Raw genomic sequence first — 22,620 nt, forward strand, 5'->3', positions numbered from 1 at the left:
TCTTTAGTTCCCTCCATGACTTTTTATGCTCATGATTCCACTCCTATTCAATGTTCTTTTCTGTTCATCTTCTCAATGGAGTCATCTTGTCTGAGAGTTTGGATATGAATTTACCCATATAGCTGACCATTCCATTAAACCTCCATATGTCTTTATTTCATTGTGGCCTTGGCATGTTCCCAATGACAGACACTTTTCTGGGATCTGTTCTGATGCCCTCACTGCCAATAATATTTCCTACAAATGTTAGTTCTGTCATTCTAAGCTGGCATTTCTCTTTATTCAGGTTTGATTCCCTTGTTGCTTCCAGGATTTTCCTTTGTCTCTCATCATGCTCCATTCTCGTGGTTCACCATATTATGATGTCATCCATTGAGGTATTAACTCCATCCAGGTGCTCATAGACCACATGGATAGTTTTGTGATACACTTCAGGACCTGAGGCAATTCCAAATGGTAACCTTAGGAATCTGTATCTGCCAAATGGACTATTGAACATGCACAGTCTTGAACTTGCTTCATCCAATTCTAACTGCCAAAATCCTGATGGTGCATCTAACTTGCTGAAAAACTTTGCATTTGCAAACTGTGACATGATTTCTTCATGCATTGGAAGATTAAAATGTTCTCTCTTTATTGCTCTGTTTAGATCTCTTGGATCCAAGCAAATTCTAAGCTTTCTATTCTTTTTATCTTCTGAATCATATTCAGGCTTTCCATCCTGTCCAACTCTGCTTTTAGTTGCTTTTGAAGTGCAAAAGGAAATTTTCTGCATGGATGTATTATCAGTAGCACATGTTTATCCACTCTGATCGTGTGTTCTTGTGGAAGGCAGCCTAGACCCTGAAATAGGTCATTGTATTCTTTCATGAGTTCATCATAGATTGTCTCTCCTTTGCTTTCCACCATGAGGACTCTTTACCAGGTTCAGTTTCTCACAGACTGTTAAACCTAGTATGGCCTGTACATTCTTTGGTACTGTGATGATGTAATGGGGGGTATATTATACTGACTGCTTCTCATGTAAGGATTTGCTTGCTATTGGATATGGCTGTAGAGATGCTCTACCCTACTGGTATAACTGATGGAATTGCTTTTCCACTGGCCAATATAGTGGTGGCTAAGAGTCTGTTAATAAAAGCCCTGTATTAGTCTAACACTTGTCTGATCCATGTCTATGGTATATCAGGTACCACGATAAATGCTAGCATGTGCTTTTTTCTCTTGTATTTCACTTTGACCATGCATCCTCCTTGGATTGGTATATGGATACCTGAATATCCTATCACCTTCACTTTTGTTCCATACATCTTTGGTCTCAGTCTAATCTTCTTAAAGTTAGTCTCTGATATTAATATGTGCTCCAGTATCCAATTTAACTGAAATGTATGTGTTATTCACTTTCAATCTCAACATCCAGTCTTTGTTTTCTTTCTTGTTTTCAGTCACATCTACATAGAATTCCTCTATCTCCCTTTCATCTACTGCATGAACCTTGCTTTGTTGCACTTGTTCCCACAGGAACGGGCATAATGGTTGTTTTTGTTGCACATATAGCATGTTTTTACCATATGCTGGACACTTTTTTGGTAGGTGTTGTTTACCGCATCAACGACATGGCTTTTGATTGTCCCTTTCATTTATGTTCGCTGGCCACGCCGCTTTCCACTTTGGCACACATTTTCTTGACCGGTTTATGTCTGTTCTTGCTCACTGCACCCACGTTGGAGCTAGTTTCATTGAACAGCTCTTTTGCCTGCAATAAAGACGATGAAAAATAAATAAGCTCCTCCCCCCTCAATGAACAGGGTTATTCTCCATAAATCAATCATGTCTGGTGTAAAGCTAAGGAGTTGCATAAAGTTGCAAATGATCTTTCAATTCAATATACTGTACATCAGTTCCAAGCCTGGTCTTGGAAGTTAGACAGCAGTACAGTTGTGAGGATGACTTTACCAGCAGTTTCCTATAGAAATCCTGAGAATAGGTATGTTTAGGCCTTTTCTTTTCATTCCTATTTAAGGCACAGTAAATTTGACTAGTTAATCATCAGTTACAGCCATAACTGCCAGAAATCACCTCCTTTTAATGTTAGGTGATCAGAAAAGCAGTGACTCTCTACTTGTCAACATTCCATCTGCCTACTTACCAGTCTCCCTCTAAGGCAGGGATGCTTCGTCATCTGTATCTGTAAAGCCCTCCACCCCCAACAATCCATGGTTCCTCCAAGATTTCTCATGCACCTACTGCGTAAAATAGCCATGACTTTTTCCAGAAAAGTCGGGAAAAACAAAGGAAAACACAAACGCACAGAAATAAAAGTTAAAGAAAAGTGAGTATAAAGGTGGAAAGAAGATGGCGACAAAAAAAGAAAAATCGAAAGCAACGGTAAGAAGAGAGGAAGAGAAGACAACGGAGGAAGAAGGTGAAGGCCTTACCTGTTCGAAGAGGCCCGCTGTGGAGAGAGAAACCCGCTCCCTCAGGTCGGTAGATAATGGACTACAAAAATGGCTCGCTGAGCTGAGTAAAAATGCGCAACCTCGCGCATGCGCGATACGCATGAAAAAAAACACACCGACAGGAAGGGGGACCAGCTGGGGAGTCGATCTCCACAGCCGGCAACAACAGCTGCAGAACACCTGCAGCAAGAAGAGACCACAGAAGACAATGGAAACAAGAAAGAAGAGAAGAAAAGGGCAACAAAGAAACAACAGATGGCCAACCCAGAGGAAGAAGAAGAGGAAGAGGAAGAGTACAGTGAAATAGAAGAAGGAAAGAAAGGCAAGATAAAGGAGGTACTTTCTCTTATTAAAGGATACATAGAGTCATTTAAAGAATGGGAAACACAGGAATTTAATGATTTAAGAAAAAGAATAAACAACACAGAAGAGAAAATGAATAAAATAGATATGACCTTAACAGAAATGGGAAAGAAAATGGACAAAATGGAAGAGCAGGCAGTAGCAGCAGAAATGGAGGTAGAAGACTTAAAAAAGAAATTGGAGGAATCTAATAAAAAAGCGATAGAGACACAAGAACTGTTAGCTCAAAAAATAGATATAATGGAAAATTATAACAGAAGAAATAACATAAAGATAGTGGGCCTTAAGGAAGATGAAGAAGGCAAGAATATGAGGGAGTTTATAAAAGATTGGATCCCTAAGACCCTAGGATGTCCAGAACTACAGCAAGAAATGGAAATAGAAAGGGCACATAGAGCATTGGCCTCTAAACCACAACCACAACAAAAACCAAGATCTATTGTAGTAAAATTCCTAAGATATACTACAAGAGAAAAGGTACTGGAGAAGACAATGGAAAAAGTAAGAGAGGGCAACAAACCACTGGAGTATAAAGGGCAAAAAATCTTCATTTATCCAGATATAAGTTTTGAACTCCTAAAGAAGAGAAAGGAGTTCAATACAGCAAAGGCGATTTTATGGAAGAAAGGGTATAAATTTATACTAAAGCATCCAGCGGTATTGAAAATATTTATTCCAGGACAACAAAACAGACTATTCTCGGACCCAGAAGAAGCACGAAAATTTGCAGAACAATTACAAAAATAGACTGAGGGATGAAGACGGGTAATGAGAGTAAAAATGATAACGATTGATATGTATGTGGGTAAAGAGGTATAAGAGTGAATAGATAAAATGTGCATACGTGAAGGTATCTGTACTTAGAGGAAAATATAGATAGTATAGACAAGAATGAAAAAGGGAAGGTAATGGAATAGAGAGAATAAGGAGGGAATTAAAAGAGTGACCTTTGTTACATATGAAAAGTGAAATCTTTTCTGGGGAGGGCTGGGTGGGGAGAAATAGCGGTCACTGCAAAATCAGTTGACGCTTGCGAGTGAATTCGCAAACCCAAATGGAGAGGGGAGATGTGGTTGTCCGACAAGGGATAAAGGACAACTCAGGAGGAGAAGGGGAGATTGGGGATAAAGAAGATATAAATAGGAGAATAAGGAAAATGTTGGATGTTGTAGGAATGTTGTCTTATAAAGAGTTGAAAATAAGAAAACAGAAATGGAAAAGGAGGAAAGGTAATGATGGAAAAACGGAAGGAGAAGATAAACAAAGTATAAAATGGCTACGCTGAACTATATGACTTTAAATATTAATGGAATACATAACCAAATTAAAAGGAAGAAACTACTAAATTTACTGAAAAAGGAAAAAATTGATATAGCATTTGTCCAAGAAACACACTTAACTGAATTGGAGCACAAGAAATTAAAGAGAGATTGGGTAGGACATGTAACAGCAGCATCATATAATTCAAAAGCAAGAAGAGTGGCTATATTAATTAGTAAAAATGTGCCATTTAAAATAGAAGAGGAAATAATAGATCCAGCAGGGAGATATGTTATGATAAAATGTCAGATATATTCGGAGTTTTGGAATCTACTTAATGTATATTCACCTAACGAAGAAGATCAAAAGTTTATGCAAGATATCTTTTTGAAGGTAGCTAATACGCAAGGGAACATACTAATAGGAGGGGATTTCAACCTGAATTTGGATCCAAATATGGATAAAACGGGGAAAAAAATTAACAGGAAGAACAAAGTAACCAAATTTATAATTAAATCAATGCAAGAAATGAAACTTTTGGATATATGGAGGAAACAAAACCCAAAAAAAAAGGAATACTCATACTACTCGGCTAGACATAAAACATACTCAAGAATAGACCTATTTTTGTTATCAGCTAGTATGCAGGATAGAGTAAGAAAAACAGAATATAAAGCGAGAATACTATCGGACCATTCACCCTTAATATTGACAGTAAAGCTAGAGGACATCCCTCCAAGAATATATAGATGGAGATTAAACCCCATGCTACTTAAAAGACAGGATTTTAGAGAATTTATTGAAAAACAATTAAAAATGTATTTTGAAGTAAATACGGAATCAGTGGAAGATAAGTTTATACTATGGGACGCAATGAAAGCATTCATTAGAGGGCAAATAATAAGCTATGTAACCAAGATGAAGAAGGACTATAATCAGGAAACAGAGCAGTTGGAAAGGGAAATAGTAAACATAGAAAAAAAATTAGCAATGAAGGAAGATACAACTAAAAGAAGAGAATTGGCGGATAAAAAAATAAAATATGAAACATTACAAACATATAAGGTAGAGAAGAATATAATGAAGACAAAACAGAAATATTATGAACTAGGGGAAAAAACGCACAAAATCCTAGCATGGCAGCTTAAGACAGAACAAGCTAAGAAAATGGTATTGGCATCAAGGAAAAAAGACAAACAAATTACATATAATCCAAAAGAAATTAAGGAAAACTTTAGAGAATTCTATGAACAATTATACCGAACTGAAAACGAAGGGAAAGAAGGGAAAATAGAGGAATTTTTGACTAAAATTGAACTACCAAAACTACAAATAGAGGAACAAAATAAATTAACAGAACCATTTGGAATAGTAGAAATACAAGAGATAATAAAAAAATTACCAAATAATAAGACACCAGGAGAGGATGGATTTCCAATAGAATTCTACAAAACATTTAAAGACTTATTAATACCGCCCCTCCTGGATGTAATCAACCAGATTGATGAAACACAAAGCTTACCAGATTCATGTAAAACAGCAATAATTACAGTAATACTAAAACAAGGGAAAGATCCACTCTTACCAGCATCATATAGACCAATATCTTTGCTAAACACAGACTATAAGATAATAGCTAAACTATTAGCAAACAGATTAGCAGAACAGGTACCGAAAATGGTAAATTTAGACCAAACTGGATTTATCAAAAAAAGACGCACAACAGACAATATTTGTAAATTTATTAACTTAATTCATGCAGTAGAAGGAAATAAAGCACCTGCAGTAGCAGTTGCTTTAGACGCAGAGAAGGCCTTCGACAGAGTAGAATGGAATTATTTGTTCAAAGTATTGCAAAAATTCAGTTTACCGGAGAAGTATATTAATTGGATTAAAGCATTATATAAGGGACCGTTAGCGAAAGTGACAGTAAATGGACACGTATCAAAGCAAGTTAACTTAAGTAGGTCAACGCGGCAGGGATGCCCACTATCACCTTTATTGTTTGTGCTAGCTATAGAACCACTAGCAGAATTGATAAGAATAGATAATAATATAAAAGGAATAAAAATAAAAGACAGGGAATATAAAATCAGTCTATTTGCGGATGATGTTATAGTGTACTTAACAGAACCAGAACTATCAATAAAAGAATTATATAAGAAATTGAAGGAATATGGAGAAGTGTCGGGTTACAAGATAAATGTAAATAAAAGTGAAGCAATGCCTATGAATAATGCGGATTTCTCAAAATTTAAGAAGGAATCTCCATTCAGGTGGCAAATGCAGGCAATAAGATACCTAGGTGTACAAATAAACAAAAATCTAGGCCAATTATATAAACTCAATTATAATCCACTAATGAAAAAATTACAGGACGATTTAGAGCATTGGAAAGATCTACCTCTAACACTGATAGGAAGGATAAACTGTATTAAAATGAACATTTTTCCAAGGATATTATACTTATTTCAGGCACTGCCAATACAACTGACAGAAAAATTCTTCAAAGAGTTAAAAAAAATAATAAGGAAATTTTTATGGAAAGGGGGGAAACCGAGGATAGCACTAGATAAATTGACAGAATGGTATAAACAAGGAGGCTTACAATTGCCAAACTTTAAAAATTATTATAGAGCCGCACAATTAAGATACCTATCAGATTTTTATCAAACAAGGGAAAAACCAGACTGGACAAGATTAGAATTAGATAAAATAGGGGAAAAGATACCTGAACACATATTATATAAATGGGACGAAAAATTGGTACAACATAGAACTTCTCCAGTATTACATCATCTCCTCAATATTTGGAAGAAGATCCATGTAGAAAGAAATAAAACAAATTATCAATTACCAAAACTAATATTGACGCAAAATAAGCTACTCCCTTTTACAATAGACAACCTTTCCTTTAGAGAATGGGAAAAAAAGGGATTAAAAGAATAGAAAATTGTTTTTCAGGAAGTAGATTCTTATCCTTTGAACAAATGAGAGATAAGTACAATATAACTGGAGATACAGCGCTGGCATATTACCAACTGAGATCCTACTTGAAGGATAAATTAGGAAGCAATCTGAGTTTACCAGAGGGAAGTAACCTTGAATATGTGATTACAGATACAATGTTAATCAAAAGATTTATAACAAATATGTATATTAAACTGCAAGAAAAGGAGAATGAGGAAACAAATGGTAAAACTAAACAAAAATGGGAACAAGATTTAAATATAAAGATAAAAAAGGAAACATGGGAGAAATTATGTTCTGGAACGATGAGAAATACAATAAATACGAGGCTACGTATGATACAATATAATTGGTTACACAGACTATACATTACACCGCAAAAGTTAAATAAATGGGACCCAACAGTATCTGATAGATGTTTTCGATGTAAAAAAGAAATGGGAACAACAATTCATGCAATCTGGACATGTGAGAGAGTAGAAACATTTTGGGATGATCTCAATCAGATATTAAATAAAATAACAGAAAACAATATACCAAAGAATCCAGAGATCTTTCTCCTAAGTAACATAAAAAACAAAAAATTTGGAATTGATTTGGAGGATGCACAAAAAAGATTTGTTAAGATAGCCCTAGCCGTAGCAAAAAAATGTATTATGTCAACCTGGAAATTGGAAGATAATTTGAAAATACAACAATGGTATATAGAAATGAATAAATGTATTCCATTAGAAAAAATAACATATAGTTTAAGAAATAATATTGAAATATTCGAACAAGTATGGGAGCCTTACATTAAATACAATAGCGAAAACCTACCGGGGACAAACATTACCTAAGTTGATGGAAGGAGAAGGAAAGAAAAGAATGGATTCTGTAGAATTTCTGGTGTATTTTTGTTGAATGACAACATTGTCTGACTGAATTAATGCAACCTAGATTGTATACCTAAAATGGATGAGAGGGGGGAGTGGGGGGGTGGCTTGGGAGGAGGGAGGGGGGGGGGAGAAAAAGTCACTGTAAATGTGTGAAAAAGAAAAAGTGTATATCATGGCTATTGTGATTTATGGTGTGAAAAATAAAAAAATTAAAAAAAAAAAAACAAAAAAAACACTTCCTATGTGATTCAGCATTTCTGAAATGATTGTGTTCAGCTTGAGGCTGTCGATCAAAATCCCTATTTTTTTTCAGGAAGCAAACCTTTTGATTAAAAAAATTGCTGTCCAATGTAACCAATGTTTCGCCCCTGAACCCTTCATCAAAATAATAGAACACATCCTTTTTCCAATGTTTAGTATTAGTTTACTGAATGTTTCAGCTATCAAAATACCTAGATTAACATAACACATTGATAACAGTAATTAAAGAGATTAAGGGAATAATAGATATTTAACAAAATCATAATTACAAATCTAACAAATGTATATGTAAACTATCAAAATGAAAGGCAACTGGCATTGGAATAAGATCAGAAGTGGGTCTGTGTTATCCAGAGGATTATCTAACAGGTTGTATAGGAAACAACTCCATGTGCTTTCTACTGGAGGATCATCTGACCAGGCAGATTGAAATCATGATTAGCCCACCCACAGGTAGGTACACACCTTGCTATTTGCACCTTTGAATGCCACTGGCTCCCCTAATCACCTTCCCTATTTTGGACATATCTGAGCCAGTCCTTCCAGCCGACTGCTGTATAAAGATCACCATTTGGAGTGGCTCTCTTTCCTGGAGGACAAACCAAAGCTCCACTCCAGGTCACTACAGAGTCAGTTACAAGGGGGCCAGTAACAGGTTGGGGAGCTTATTGGGGTGCACTTGTGCAAATCAATCATTGTAACTTCTTTCTAATTGTGGTGCTGTACTGACACTGGGTCGAAGGGTAGTGGGTACTTTTATCGTGTCTTTCTGCTATACTATGTAGATCAGTATAACAATTGCCAGTACTGTTGTGGCATCCAATGTGCCTTGTCTGAGTGTGCATGTATATGTGATCCCTGTTGTGACTTTACTCCTGTGGACAAATAAATATCTTTTGTTAGAATTAACTGGAGGTTAGACTCATTGTTTCTCAGACTCATTGATCTTGTTCCTCACATAACGGGCTGGAATTTTGGTGCTAAACTACTTGAATTAGACTTGAGTGAACTGAAAAAAAAGATGTGAAGCATTGAAGGAGGTTCAAGCAAAATTAATTTCAAACATTAGACATTGTTGATTTCTATAAAACTATGTATTTGAAATCAGAGAATTGTGAGATGTTACAGCTGAGATGGGAGAAATTCAGTTATTATACCTGCATTTTTAAAAGGAAAGGTCAGATAAGTATGTGAAAATCATATCACTGCAAGAATAATCAAAAGTGAACAAATATAACGAGTTTCAACCATTAGTTGACTCTACATGCCATGAAAACCACTTCAATTTCAATCAAAAGCAGAACAATATCACACCTTAATGAAGGGCTCAAGCCTGAAATGTTGATGATGATTCTTTACCTTTGCTACATAAAGGCACTGTTTGACCTGCTGAGCTTCTCCAGCATTTGTGTGTGTTTTCAATATCACAACAAAATCAGTTCATGTGTTCAGTGATGTGAAGACAGCCAATCAAGGAGTAATACCATATTTTCTGCATTTGTGGTAATTTGCTTAGGAATAAAAAGAATTATACACATCTGGCAAAACACTTAGACCACAGAAATGGGTCTCTCTGCCAAGCTCATCTGGGCTACTGGTTATGCTTCATATGAATCTCCTCCCATCATTCATCATGACATGATATCAAGTCTATTATCATCTAATTGTACAAGAAACAAAACAGCATTCTCTGGTCCTCAGTGCAAAAACAGACATGCAATCAGACACAACTCATACACACAAATAATACATATGCAGGACAAGAATTTCATCTATACAGATAAATAAATACATGTGGCTTCATGAATATGAGAGTTAATGGGAGCATTTCCTTTGGTTGTGGTAAGAAGCTGTTCCTCAGCCTGGTAGTGCTGGCTCGGACACTTTTGTATCTTTTGTCCAATGGGAGCAGCTGAAAGATGATGTCTGAAAGGTGGAAGGGGTTCAATGATTTTGCATACCCTCTTCAATTAACGATCCCAGTAGATCAGATCGATGGGAGGACGGAGACTCTAATGATCTTCTCTATCACTCTTATGGTCCTGTGCATTAACCCCTGATCCATTTCTCTACAGCAACTGTACCACACTGCAGTGTAGCCAGCCAAGACACTCTCAAAAGAGCTCCTGTAGAAGGTTGACATGACAGTTGCCCAGTTCAGTCTTCATAGCAAGTACAGTCACTGTTGTGCCTTCCTGACAAGTGAGGAGATGAGTGTCCACAAAAGGTCACTAGTTAAGTAGATGCCAAGGAATGGTGCTCTCCACTGCAGTATTCTTTTGAAAATTTTATTTATCACTTGTATCAAATTTTCAGTTACATCTTAACTCTCTCACATTCATAGGGATCTTTCAAGTATCAACAACCACCTGCCTCTATCTTTCTGGCAAAGAATCAGCATACACCTTTGCCTTATTAGGCTCCACAAAGAATCTATTTTTTCCATCTGGGACGAAAACTTTTAAAATTGCCGGATACCTCAAGACAAAGGGATAATTCTTTTTCCACAATACATTTTTAACTGCATTAAATTCCTTGCTTTTTTAAAAAAAAATAAAGCAAAAATTTTATCAGGTTAAAAGAAAATCTTACACACATTATAAACCAAAGGTAATTGTCTTTTTCTCACCTGTTTAGATGCCAGTTCCAAGATATTCTCTCTTACTTCATAGCAAAGAAATTTAACAAGTATCAGACAAGGTCTCTGATCTGGTTGTGGCTTTGGTCTTAGAGCTCTATGTGCTCTCTCAATGTCTCCTTGGAATTCAGTTACCCCCAAAGTTTCTGGAATCCAACACTGTAAAACTTCTTGAATTCCTGTCCTTCATCACCTTCTTTAAATCCAATAATCCATGTTATTCCTTCTGCTGAAACTTTTAAAAATGTTTATTTTTGTGTTAATTGCTCTTATGTTGCAGCCACTTATACCTTCTTCATTTGTTCCTTAATGCCTTGAATTTCAAATTTCCTTTAATTTTTTCATCTGTAACTTCAAATCTTTTGTTCACCTGCTGCATCATTTTTTTCCACTTTCCTTGTAAAACTTATTTTCAGCTATATTCTCTCCACATTTCTTATTTTCTTACATTAATAACATCATAGATTGCAGGAAATTATCCATGTAATTCTTCTCATCAGTTGTAGAAATAAATGTCTTTCATTTTCCCATCATTCTGTCCATAAATCCTTGTTCAGAGCATTTTTCTTGCTCTTCTTCCTGTCCACTGGAGTAGAAGCCTAGAGATTTTTAAAACTGCCTCCTTTTTTGCACTCTGCACATGTGTGACTCCTCATGCATGCGCAGACTCACTTCTTCACACGTAGCGGGTGGCCATTGTCAGGAGAGACCCTGCACAGCAATGTCCAAAGTCTCTCCAGCTCCTGGCTTGTCTCCCTTGGTCAGTACCTTACGCACAGCTCCTGCATCCCTCATCAAGGTCGTCCTCTCTTCTTTATCTTGATGTTTTTTGCTGCATTTCTACAGCGGGTTTTTTTTTCTTTCTTCTGTGGCATTTTAAATTATACTTTAAATCTTCAAATACTTCTTTCTTCTATTTTCCTTAACTTTTTTTCAACCTTTTATGACTCAACTTTTTCAAGGAGAGTAGGAATTTGCAGTCTAACCACACGTTATCACGTGACACCCTCCCCCACCACCACCCCCCCCCCCCACTGCAGTTATTGATGTATAGTGGAGGGTGGTCATTTCTGGTCCTCCTGAAATCCACAATCAACTCCTTTCCTTTGTTCATGTACGGACTCACTTCGTTACTGATGCACCGTATCAAAATTTCCCACATCATCTCTGTAGTACAACACATCATTGTTGCTTAATGATGCCAACTACTGTTGTGTCATTTGCAAACTTGATGACACTGTTGAAGCTGCATCTGGTGATGCAGTCATGGATCAGTAGCATTAACAGGAGCGGGTTGACCACACAGCTGAGGTGTGCCAGTACTCAACATTCATTTATGACAAGTTTATTGTTATAAATGTACAGAGGTACTAAAATTCTTACAACCCCTTCAACATATTATTTTCCCCATCGGTTTTGCAGGTTTCTATTAAATGTGCCAATAACAAGTTACCTCAGCTGCTCAAAGTAGCAGTAGGTTGACATTATCACCACTTGTCACCCCATTAATTTTATTAGTAACTATATTTTATTGGAGAACTCAGCAGATCATGCAGCACCCATAGGAGGCAAAGGGTCACCAATGTGTTGAGCCTGAGCCTTTTGCCAAGGGATGAGCAAAAAGCAAGCAGGCACCTGAATAATAAGGTGGGACAAGGTTGGGGGGGGGGGGGAAGAGGAGAGGGGCAGATGGATGAGCACAGGGTAACAAGTAAAAAGTCATAGATAGTAAAATAGAAAAAAAAACGAGAATGGAGAGGGAAAGAGGAGGGAAGCTGGATGAAAGGAAATAGGACAAAGAGACTTGTGGATGGATAGGTTGGGCCTTAACAGAGGGTGAAGAAGTCAATGTTAATAGTTGGAGAATGCCATATTGCAGAATATTAAGTGTTGTTCCTCCAAGTTGCAGATAGTCTCAGTTGACAGTGCATGAGGCCATGGATTGACATGTGGGTGTGGGAATGGTGTGTGGAATTCAAATGGTTGGCAACAGAGAGGTCCCTGTTATTGCAGCAGACAGTGCGAAGATGCTCAACAAAATGGTCTCCTAGTTTGCGCCCAGTGTCTCTGATGTAGGTGAGGCCACACCTGGAGCGCCAGATGCAGTAGATGACCCTTGCAGATACTTAACTTGGAAGGATTCAGGCCCTGAACGATGGCGAGGGAAGAGGTGAGGGCCCAATAAATATTCTATCTTCACTGCTAGGGGTCAGGCTCCATTTGTATTAGTTTAACAGTTAATCCCTCAGAAAATGTATTGGCACATGCTTGCTTGTAGCAAGACCTAAACCAAATTGTAGCACAAACTGGGTCATTGGTATCTAAAGTTCACATAAAAATGCAGACAACAACCATCTCCAACAAGACTAACCATCTTCCCCCATCATTTAATGCCATTACCATCATCAAAAGCCATAAAATGAACCAAACCATCACGTAAATATTGTGCATAAAATAATTAGAGTCCAAATATCTTGTAGTGAGTGACTATTGTGACAGATTATAGATATGGTTTGGGGAGATAAATTGGGGCAAGGTTTTTAGTGTAGGTCACATACAAACACTTTAAAACAGATCATATTTAAAATACTGGAGCTCTGCTCATGCTAGGCAGTCTGGCTCCAAGAGCCTTTGCAAAAGCATTGGAGAGTGCCCAAGAGTCTTCACTAATGGGTTGTTTTTTTTAAAAAAAAGGCAACAGATGAAAGAATTAATTGGAGCTGCAGGCTGTCTGGAATGGAACTTGCAGTTCTAAGAGGGTGATGTGGTTTTGCAAGCAGAGAGAAAAACAGGCTTTCTCTTTGAGTGAGAGAGAATTCAGTTCTTCAGTTTTACAGTCAGCAGCAGCAGCAGCTGCAACTTGAACAGGACAAGCTGGCAAGCTTGTGGAAAAACCTAATTTAGAAGACAGGTTGTGACTGCTTAGTTCAGCTTGGTCAAACCCCTTATGGTTCATGCAAGAGGACTGGCTGCCTAATGTTTCACTTGGAATAAGAGAATCAAAAAGGAACTCTGTGATGACCTGAAAGAAAGAGGTTATCATCTGGAAAACTCTGATGGGGCAAGTTTCTTCAGCAAGACAGACATGGCTGGTTACAATGAATCAGTTGTTGGTGTCCAGCAAACAATACATCTCTCTGAAAACTGACAAGAACCTTTCTGAGTGGTAACCATTTACCTTTCAAGCACCAAAGCCTGGTGAAATTCATAAATGTTATATTGCCTGCAACCAATTAATTTGGAGGAATGAGAAGTGAGATTGGACTGTGAATCGAGAAATTTTTCTGAACTTAATACACATTACATACACATGCACTTAGAATTAGAAGGGAGTTAAGTTGATAGTAATAAGTTAAAGTTTGATCCAGTTTTCTTGTTTAAAGATATTTAAAAGCAATCTATGTTTAATTAACCATTTGTCTTGGTGAATATCTATTGGTGCTGGGTTTTGGGGTCCTCTGGGCTCATAACACTGTTTCCTCCATCCTCAAAGCACAAGATTATTATGAGAGAATATATTCCATTTAACTGGATGAATTCAGCTTCAAGAAACTACTCGACATCATCCAAGTCAAAGTAGCCACCACCATCTTAAATATTCAGTATGGTTGCCAATTTCAGTGATCACCAAGGTTTCTTTAATATAGTTTTGAAAACTATATAACTTGACAAAGTAGAAGTAAAAGAGAAGAAAGTAAATGGGAACACCATCATCTACAAGTCACATTTCTTTCATGTGTATCATAGTTCCTTCTTCATTAATGGGACAAGGATAAGTGAAAAGAAAGATGATACAGCCATGCAAAGAATGCAAGTTATATGGATAAATGAATGCTCATTTTTCTTAAGCAGAGAGCATTTTAAAAGGAAGAATTAATCTAGAACCTGTCTTTGGCAAACTGCAGATGATCAGATATCTTCTCAGGCATCAACTGTTTTATTTTTTTTTTAAAAGAAAAAATATGCATTTTGCAATTATGGCATTAAATTATTTTTTTATTTTTTTTTTTTTTTACATTCTCCAATGCCAGATTTTCTATTTTTACATGCCCACTGTTACGCTACCATTATTAATTACTAGCAACATGTCTATTATACAATGCCAGATTTTAAGCAAGCAAGGTAACAGATCATGTTGGAATGTATTAGAAAAGCATAAGATAACTTGTTAGTTCAGAACTTGAAACATTATTGGTGTACCACCAAAACAAATCTCACAAATATAGCACTGTAATCCATCATTAACTATTAATCACCTTTTTCTTGTCTTTTTGTTTATATTTTCAGAAAAAAGTAAAATTTATGATTCATATAGAGTACAACGATCCTCAGTTCCAGAATGAATATTTCCTGGAAAGACTATTTGTATCCATCATGGTAAGGAATGAAGAACAAAAAGGACAGCTTCCATCTCCTGTGGCTGTAAGGGAAAGTAAGTACCATGAGAAGGGGAGTGATTGATGGAAGCAGAAGAGTAGACCAAAGAATCACAAAGGGAAAGGTCTCTTCAAAATTCTGATAGTGTAGGGCAAGCTATGTCTATTGTGGAAATACAATGAATGTGATGGAAATTGCAAAGGATGATCTATTGAATGAAGAGGCTGGTGAGACACAATGTGAGGACCAGTGAAACTTATCTTTACTTGGTCTGGGAGGGAAGAGGGTGAATTGAGGTACAACAAAAAGATGAGATGCAGTCAAGAACCATTTAGAAATGCTTGATTGAATCAAGAGCAGACAAAACCGATTTGCAAAAATAATTTAAAAGGTTTTTTGGTAGGTTATATTGTAAATGATTGCTTGAGGATTCGCAGGAAACATTTGATGATGTTTCATTGGAGCGAAAAGAAAAAGAGAAATTCCAGGATCTGCTGTGGGGAAATTGCCACAGCATATCTAGAAAGATGGCAAATAGGTAGACATAAACAAAAATAGCTCAGGCTGGATAAGATTTACAGAAGTCTGAGCTAAGTACAGATTTGATCTGACTCCAAACATTTCAAGAGAGTTGGTAATGGAGAAAAATGATTTAAGTAATTGGCCAGAAAAAAAGATGGGATGAAAAACCATTTTTCTGATAGTTCTTTCGTACAAATCTATGATGATGATTTAGGCTCAAGTATGAGATTAATAACGTCTGGCAATGTACTTCTGAGAGGAAAAAGAATGAGAGGAATATATAATAAATGGAAAGCCTATGGTATGGAGGAACAGAAAACATGGCTTGAATTAAATCCTCTGAAAGTATTAACAGGTGAGCAAAGCCATCTTTTCCACTGAACCCAGAGTAGAGAAAATTATGACTTGTTAATTTTTTAATGAATTGCTCCACAATAGGGAAACATTATCACGTAGAAAATCACCATGGTCAATTCCATTAAAAGTGTACATTATTTTCCACTTCCAATATTAATTACAATAACATCAATGGAAGCGGGTTTTGGAGGCATTCTAGATGGCATATCTGTTGCTATTTGGGAGGGTTAGCATTATAGAAATGAATTTTTGGGTACATCTCTTCTGGATAGGGAATGAGTGACAAGGTCTCAATATAAAATTAACAATGAAGAAAATGAAAAGGGAAGTTGGACAATATTGATTTGCCTTGGGGAGCTGTGAAAAAAATACAATCATAACTTTTCAATAAAAACTACAAGTACTTGAAGCAGAAAATTATAAAAACTACAAGAACAGAGCAAGTAGGCATATTAGTTTTGGTTTGCCGTTATAAAGAGTATCACAGGCACCAATAACTTCCTTCTGTCTTGTAAACTTATCATTCTATGGTTTTCAGCAGTCTTCTTCTTTCTTTGGCTTGGCTTCGCGGACGAAGATTTATGGAGGGGGTAAAAAGTCCACGTCAGCTGCAGGCTCGTTTGTGGCTGACCAGTCCGATGCGGGACAGGCAGACACGATTGCAGCGGTTGCAAGGGAAAATTGGTTGGTTGGGGTTGGGTGTTGGGTTTTTCCTCCTTTGCCTTTTGTCAGTGAGGTGGGCTCTGCAGTCTTCTTCAAAGGAGGCTGCTGCCCACCAAACTGTGAGGCGCCAAGATGCATGGTTTGAGGCGTTATCAGCCCACTGGCGGTGGTCAATGTGGCAGGCACCAAGAGATTTCTTTAGGCAGTCCTTGTACCTTTTCTTTGGTGCACCTCTGTCACGGTGGCCAGTGGAGAGCTCGCCATATAACACGATCTTGGGAAGGCGATGGTCCTCCATTCTGGAGACGTGACCCATCCAGCGCAGCTGGATCTTCAGCAGCGTGGACTCGATGCTGTCGACCTCTGCCATCTCGAGTACCTCGACGTTAGGGGTGTGAGCGCTCCAATGGATGTTGAGGATGGAGCGGAGACAACGCTGGTGGAAGTGATGCCGCTTTTCAGCAGTAAATGAGCTTTATCTATCTGAACATTTTTGACTTTGAGAACTGATCCACAAAAATGCATACCAAATCTTTTAAAAGACAGTTGATACACTTCCACAAAAGAGACATTCATTTATCTCCAGGTGGTAAGGATTTACGGTGATCTTTAGAAAGTACAAGGTCAAAAAGAAATACCAGATAGAGAAATTATGCAGCAATTACTAATGTTTGAATTTATATTAAAGACTTGAAATTCAAAAAACATTGGTTCAACTAGAAGGCCAGAATTATGGGTATACTGGGAATAATACCAGGAATCGTGCACTTCTATTTGAGGTCTGATGGAATTTGGTTATTGCTTCATCCAAGATAAAGTGAGTCATGTTGCCTGTATTAAACTAAAATATCAATCTTCAGTTTTGTCCTCATCTCTGGAATAGCTCTCGAATACACAAGCTCCTGGTTCATAGTCAAGAACAACATCCAAGACACGGGTGATGCTATAGTTCTCTAATTCCTGAAACAGATTAGAGATGAAAAATAATGATAAACTTTATGCTTATAGTCAGAGATACAGCACAGAAGTAGGCCCTTCTGTCATTAAGTCCATCCCAACCACTGGACTAAAATTTACACTAATATCATTTTTATTCTCCTGATATTCTCATCAACTCTGCCCAGATTCTACCACTCATCTACAAACCAGGGGCAATTAACAGTACAATTAACCCATCAATCTACGTGCCTTTAAGATGTGGGAAGAAAACAGAGGACCTGGAGGTAACTCACACAATCACAGGGACAACATGCAGACTCAGCACAAACAACACCTTACAACAGGATTGAACAGAGGTCTCTGGTGTAGTGAGAGCTGCTTTACTAGCTGTACCACCTCTCTAAAGAGAGGTCAGGGAACAGTTAAAACTTAAAGGATATATTTGAAAGATAATCTTATTTATGACATTATACTTGAAATCATGGATGTGAAAAATTATAGTAAACTATATTTTTAAAACAGTACATGGTATATAGATTAAATCTAGTAAAAAAATAAATCAATGAAAAATAATCAATACAAGGAATAAAGTGCAGAGACAAAAGCCAAGAATTTTTCTAGGAAAGAAATGAATATTCCAAGAATTTTTGTAATTTTGTCTCTGAAAAAAGTAAAGGCCTCATCTCTGGGATCACTTTTTCTGTCCTGAAAATGTGTGTGGAAAAAGTGGTGAAAATTCAAAAAGAATGGAATTTAAGACACAAGGCACTGCATATGTTGAAGGTTGAGCTTGACAGACTAAAAACAAAAAATTTTGTGTCAGAAAATTACAAGCGTTTTCAAGGTTAGCACATTCCAGTATTCGGTGATTTTCAGTTTATCATTCATTATTTACATTCACTGTGTATTCAAATCTCACTAGAAACTGTGATTATCCTGTTTCCAAAGTTATCTTTTGCATCTAAAAGCAACAGGAGTGACTCGCACAGCCAAATGGACAGTGGAATATGAAAAAGAAATACAGAAGTTGGAAACAAAGAAACAGCTGCCACCTTCTGCTCAAATTCAAACAGAATGGGGTGAATCTGAAGTACAGAGCCACAAGTCAACAAGTTAATGCACCCGGAAGAATATTTAAATACCTCTCTTGTCAACCAACCAATTAGGACATTAGACAGTACCACGATTGAGTTTTCGCACTGAATCTCTGTCCCATAAACACATTTAAACTGTTCAAATGCTTATGCTCTAGATGTGCACACCAATTTTGGTCCCATTCCTTTTACTGGTAAAAAAAAAAATTATATCACATAAACCCACAGTATATATAATTTTGGAACACGGCATCACACATGCACATTTAGAAAATGTGCCACTGGGAGGCAAGGATCTTCCTTACTGGAGTCATTAACTTTACAACTGGAAGGATTCCACCACATTCCTGACTTGTGTCTTCCAGTTGGTGAAAAGGGACTAGGATATCAAGAGGCACTGAGTTATACTAAATTACAAAGATTTATGAATTTTGGGCTGATCTCAAAAAAAGAAAAATCACCTTAACATTTTCCTATCATGAACACTGGATCCATTTTCTTCAATAAATTGGAGAAATTCAAATGCACATTGAGAGGGTTCACTGAATTTTTTTTTCCTCATAAATGGCAACTCTTTATTTACTATTTATACCCTTTATATACTTTGAATTACGAGTGATCTACCGGTACCAATGCCTGAAGAGGGCGCACAAAATCAGTGAACCGGTGCGGACTCGAAAGGCCAACATGGCCTGTTTCCGCTCCGTAAATGGTTATATGGTTAACTTTCTTTTTAGACAATCTATTTTTGTGAGTTCCTGTCATATTTTAAGTCCACTTTAAGCATACAACTCCATGAAGTACAACACGTCAAAGAAAATTCATTTTCTGCATTAGCACTCGGACTTACTCCATTCAGTCAGTTACGAATATGATGAAAGGCTTCACCATATTGCAACCACAAAAGAGCAGTATCAGGCCATCAATACTGGCCAACTATCGTTGGACACTGACACCTGAGGCATCAGATGCTGAGTAAAACGAAAATCAGCGGAAAAACATTTTAAAGTCAGATGAGCTCATGCAATGTGTCAACATTATGCAATTAAACATGCTAAATTCAATAAAAGTTAATTTAAGTTACTCCAACTTCCTATGTGATACAGAAAATCTGAAATTATCTTTATGTTCAGCTTGAAGTTGTCTATCATAATCCCCTTTTTTTTTGAGGAAGCAAACCTCTTGAAAAAATTGTCCTTTGTTATTGGAAGGTGATGAATTTGCCGATTGGAAACCTCACCTCAAATACACATTTATGTAGCTGGTATGGTCGGATTTCTTGTCAATTAGACGCCCAGATGGTCAATGGTATTGCCTTTGAAGATCAAGAGCGGATGGGGAAATTCTCTCTTATTGGAGGTATACATTGCTTGGTATTTTGGTTATACCTATTAGTCCATACCTCAATTTCGTCATGCTGACATTTGCTCAATTGACAGAGGAGTTACAAATGGGAAAATCATTGCACAATCAGCAGAAAACATCCCATCAAATGAAAGTCATATATGAAGCTGCTAACAATGGTTAGGACTAAGGGCTTCCTCGAGGAACTAACTCATGCAGTGATATCCAGGGGCTGAGTTACCTTCAACAACAAATACTAACCACTGAAGTGTTTTCCCCTTGATGCACATTTATTTCAGTTTTATCAGGGTTTCTGACCATCAAATGCATTTGGCAGAACGGAGTGCTTTGATCTACTTTATTTATTGCAGGATCATTTAATCCATATCATTGTATTTATGTTGTTTAGCACTGATGGAGTCTTGTGCTGTAGTTCTAGTGCTGCTCCCAACATGCTGCTGTGAACTGCTCATTGAACCATTAAAGAGAATACAGACTGCAATGAAATACAACTCTGCTCTTTATATTAATAAATACAACTTTGGAAAGAATTCATTTGTGCACTTCGCATCATCCGATGGCATTAAATCTTAAATTAACAACACTCACTTAATAAGCAAACATGAAGTATTTGACTAAATTATTTTCATGCGATTATAAAGATGAAATAAGTAGTGTCTGAGCTGCCCCATGGCCTGACATTATTACCACCTGAAAATATATATTGTTGGCTTCTTAACCAGAAAACAACAACCTACTTGTAATGAAGGCCCATAACAAAGATCCTGGAAAACATGGACGACTTCCCTTATCATGTAAGTCTCCTTTCAAAAAGACAGATTCCAGTAATGAAATTCTTATTCATTGTCTTGAATCCATTGGAGGGAGGACAAAAAAGTTATTGAAGATATAGACTTCAGAACAAAGTTACTTACTGTTCTTCTGGGCAGGAATGATGTACAATTAAGTTATGAACAAACAACAGCAGGCTCCCAAAAGAACTGAAGTGGTACCACCAAAAATATCCCTTCAATAAAATAAACTGCTGGAGGAACCCAACAAGTTGAGTACCATCTCTGGACGGAAGGAATTGTCAATGTTTCAGGCAAAACATCAGGCCTGTGCAAAATATCTATCAGCAGGATTAAGTGAACCACATCAATAACATACTTAGCATCCTAATTACACCTAATAAGGCTTTAAGTACAGTTTCAAGCTCTGCATGCCAAACTGCATGAGCTTTTCATGCTCTGCTGGGACCAAGGAAAGCTGCCTCAGGACCTTCGTGATGCCATCATCATCACCCTGTACAAAAACAAAGGCGAGAAATCAGACTGCTCAAACTACAGGGGAATCACGCTGCTCTCCATTGCAGGCAAAATCTTCGCTAGGATTCTCCTAAATAGAATAATACCTAGTGTCGCCGAAAATGTCCTCCCAGAATCACAGTGCGGCTTTTGCGCAAACAGAGGAACTACTGACGTGGTCTTTGCCCTCAGACAGCTCCAAGAAAAGTGCAGAGAACAAAACAAGGGACACTACATCACCTTTGTTGACCTCACCAAAGCCTTTGACACCGTGAGCAGGAAAGAGCTTTGGTAAATACTAGAGCGCCTCGGATGCCCCTCCAAGTTCCTCAACATGGTTATCCAACTGCTCGAAACCCAACAAGGTCGGGTCAGATACAGCAATGAACTCTCCGAACCCTTCTCCATTGACAACGGCGTGAAGTAAGGCTGCGTCCTCGCACAAACCCTCTTTACTATCTTCTTCAGCATGATGCTGAAACAAGCCATGAAAGACCTCAACAATGAAGACGCTGTTTACATCCGGTACCGCACGGATGGCAGTCTCTTCAATCTGAGGTGCCTGCAAGCTCACACCAAGACACAAGAGCAACTTGTCCGTGAACTACTCTTTGCAGACGATGCCGCTTTAGTTGCTCTCCAGCGCATGACGTCCTGTTTTGCGGAAACTGCCAAAACGTTTGGCTTGGAAGTCAGCCTGAAGAAAACTGAGGTCCTCCATCAGCCAGCTCCTCACCATGACTACCAGCCCCCCACATCTCCATCGGGCACACAGAACTCAAAACGGTCAACCAGTTTACCTACCTCGGCTGCACCATTTCATCTGATGCAAGGATCGACAAAGAGATAGACAACAGACTCGCCAAGGCAAATAGCGCCTTTGGAAGACTACACAAAAGAGTCTGGAAAAACAACCACCTGAAGAAACACACAAATATCAGCGTGTACAGAGCCGTTGTCATACCAACACTCCTGTTCGGCTCCGAATCATGGGTCCTCTACCGGCATCACCTACGGCTCCTCGAACGCTTCCATCAGCGCTGTCTCCACTCCATCCTCAACATTCATTGGAATGACTTCATCACCAACATCGAAGTACTCGAGCTGGCAGAGTCCGCAAGTATCGAATCCATGCTGCTGAAGACCCAACTGTGTTGGGTGAATCACATCTTCAGACTGGAGGATCAT

The 22,620-nt window shown here is 37.7% G+C and overlaps 1 long non-coding RNA gene across 1 annotated transcript; it reads left to right on the forward strand.

Annotated features, from left to right (window-relative positions):
* Positions 1–12,109: 12,109 nt before the first annotated feature.
* Positions 12,110–18,733, forward strand: LOC138739319 (uncharacterized). The gene is made up of 3 exons (XR_011342165.1): positions 12,110–12,196; positions 15,117–15,261; positions 18,656–18,733. It is a non-coding gene; the product is annotated as an uncharacterized lncRNA (long non-coding RNA).
* Positions 18,734–22,620: the final 3,887 nt, after the last annotated feature.

The sequence above is a fragment of the Narcine bancroftii genome, chromosome 7 (assembly GCF_036971445.1).
Source record: "Narcine bancroftii isolate sNarBan1 chromosome 7, sNarBan1.hap1, whole genome shotgun sequence".
NCBI classification, from domain to species: Eukaryota; Metazoa; Chordata; class Chondrichthyes; order Torpediniformes; family Narcinidae; genus Narcine; species Narcine bancroftii.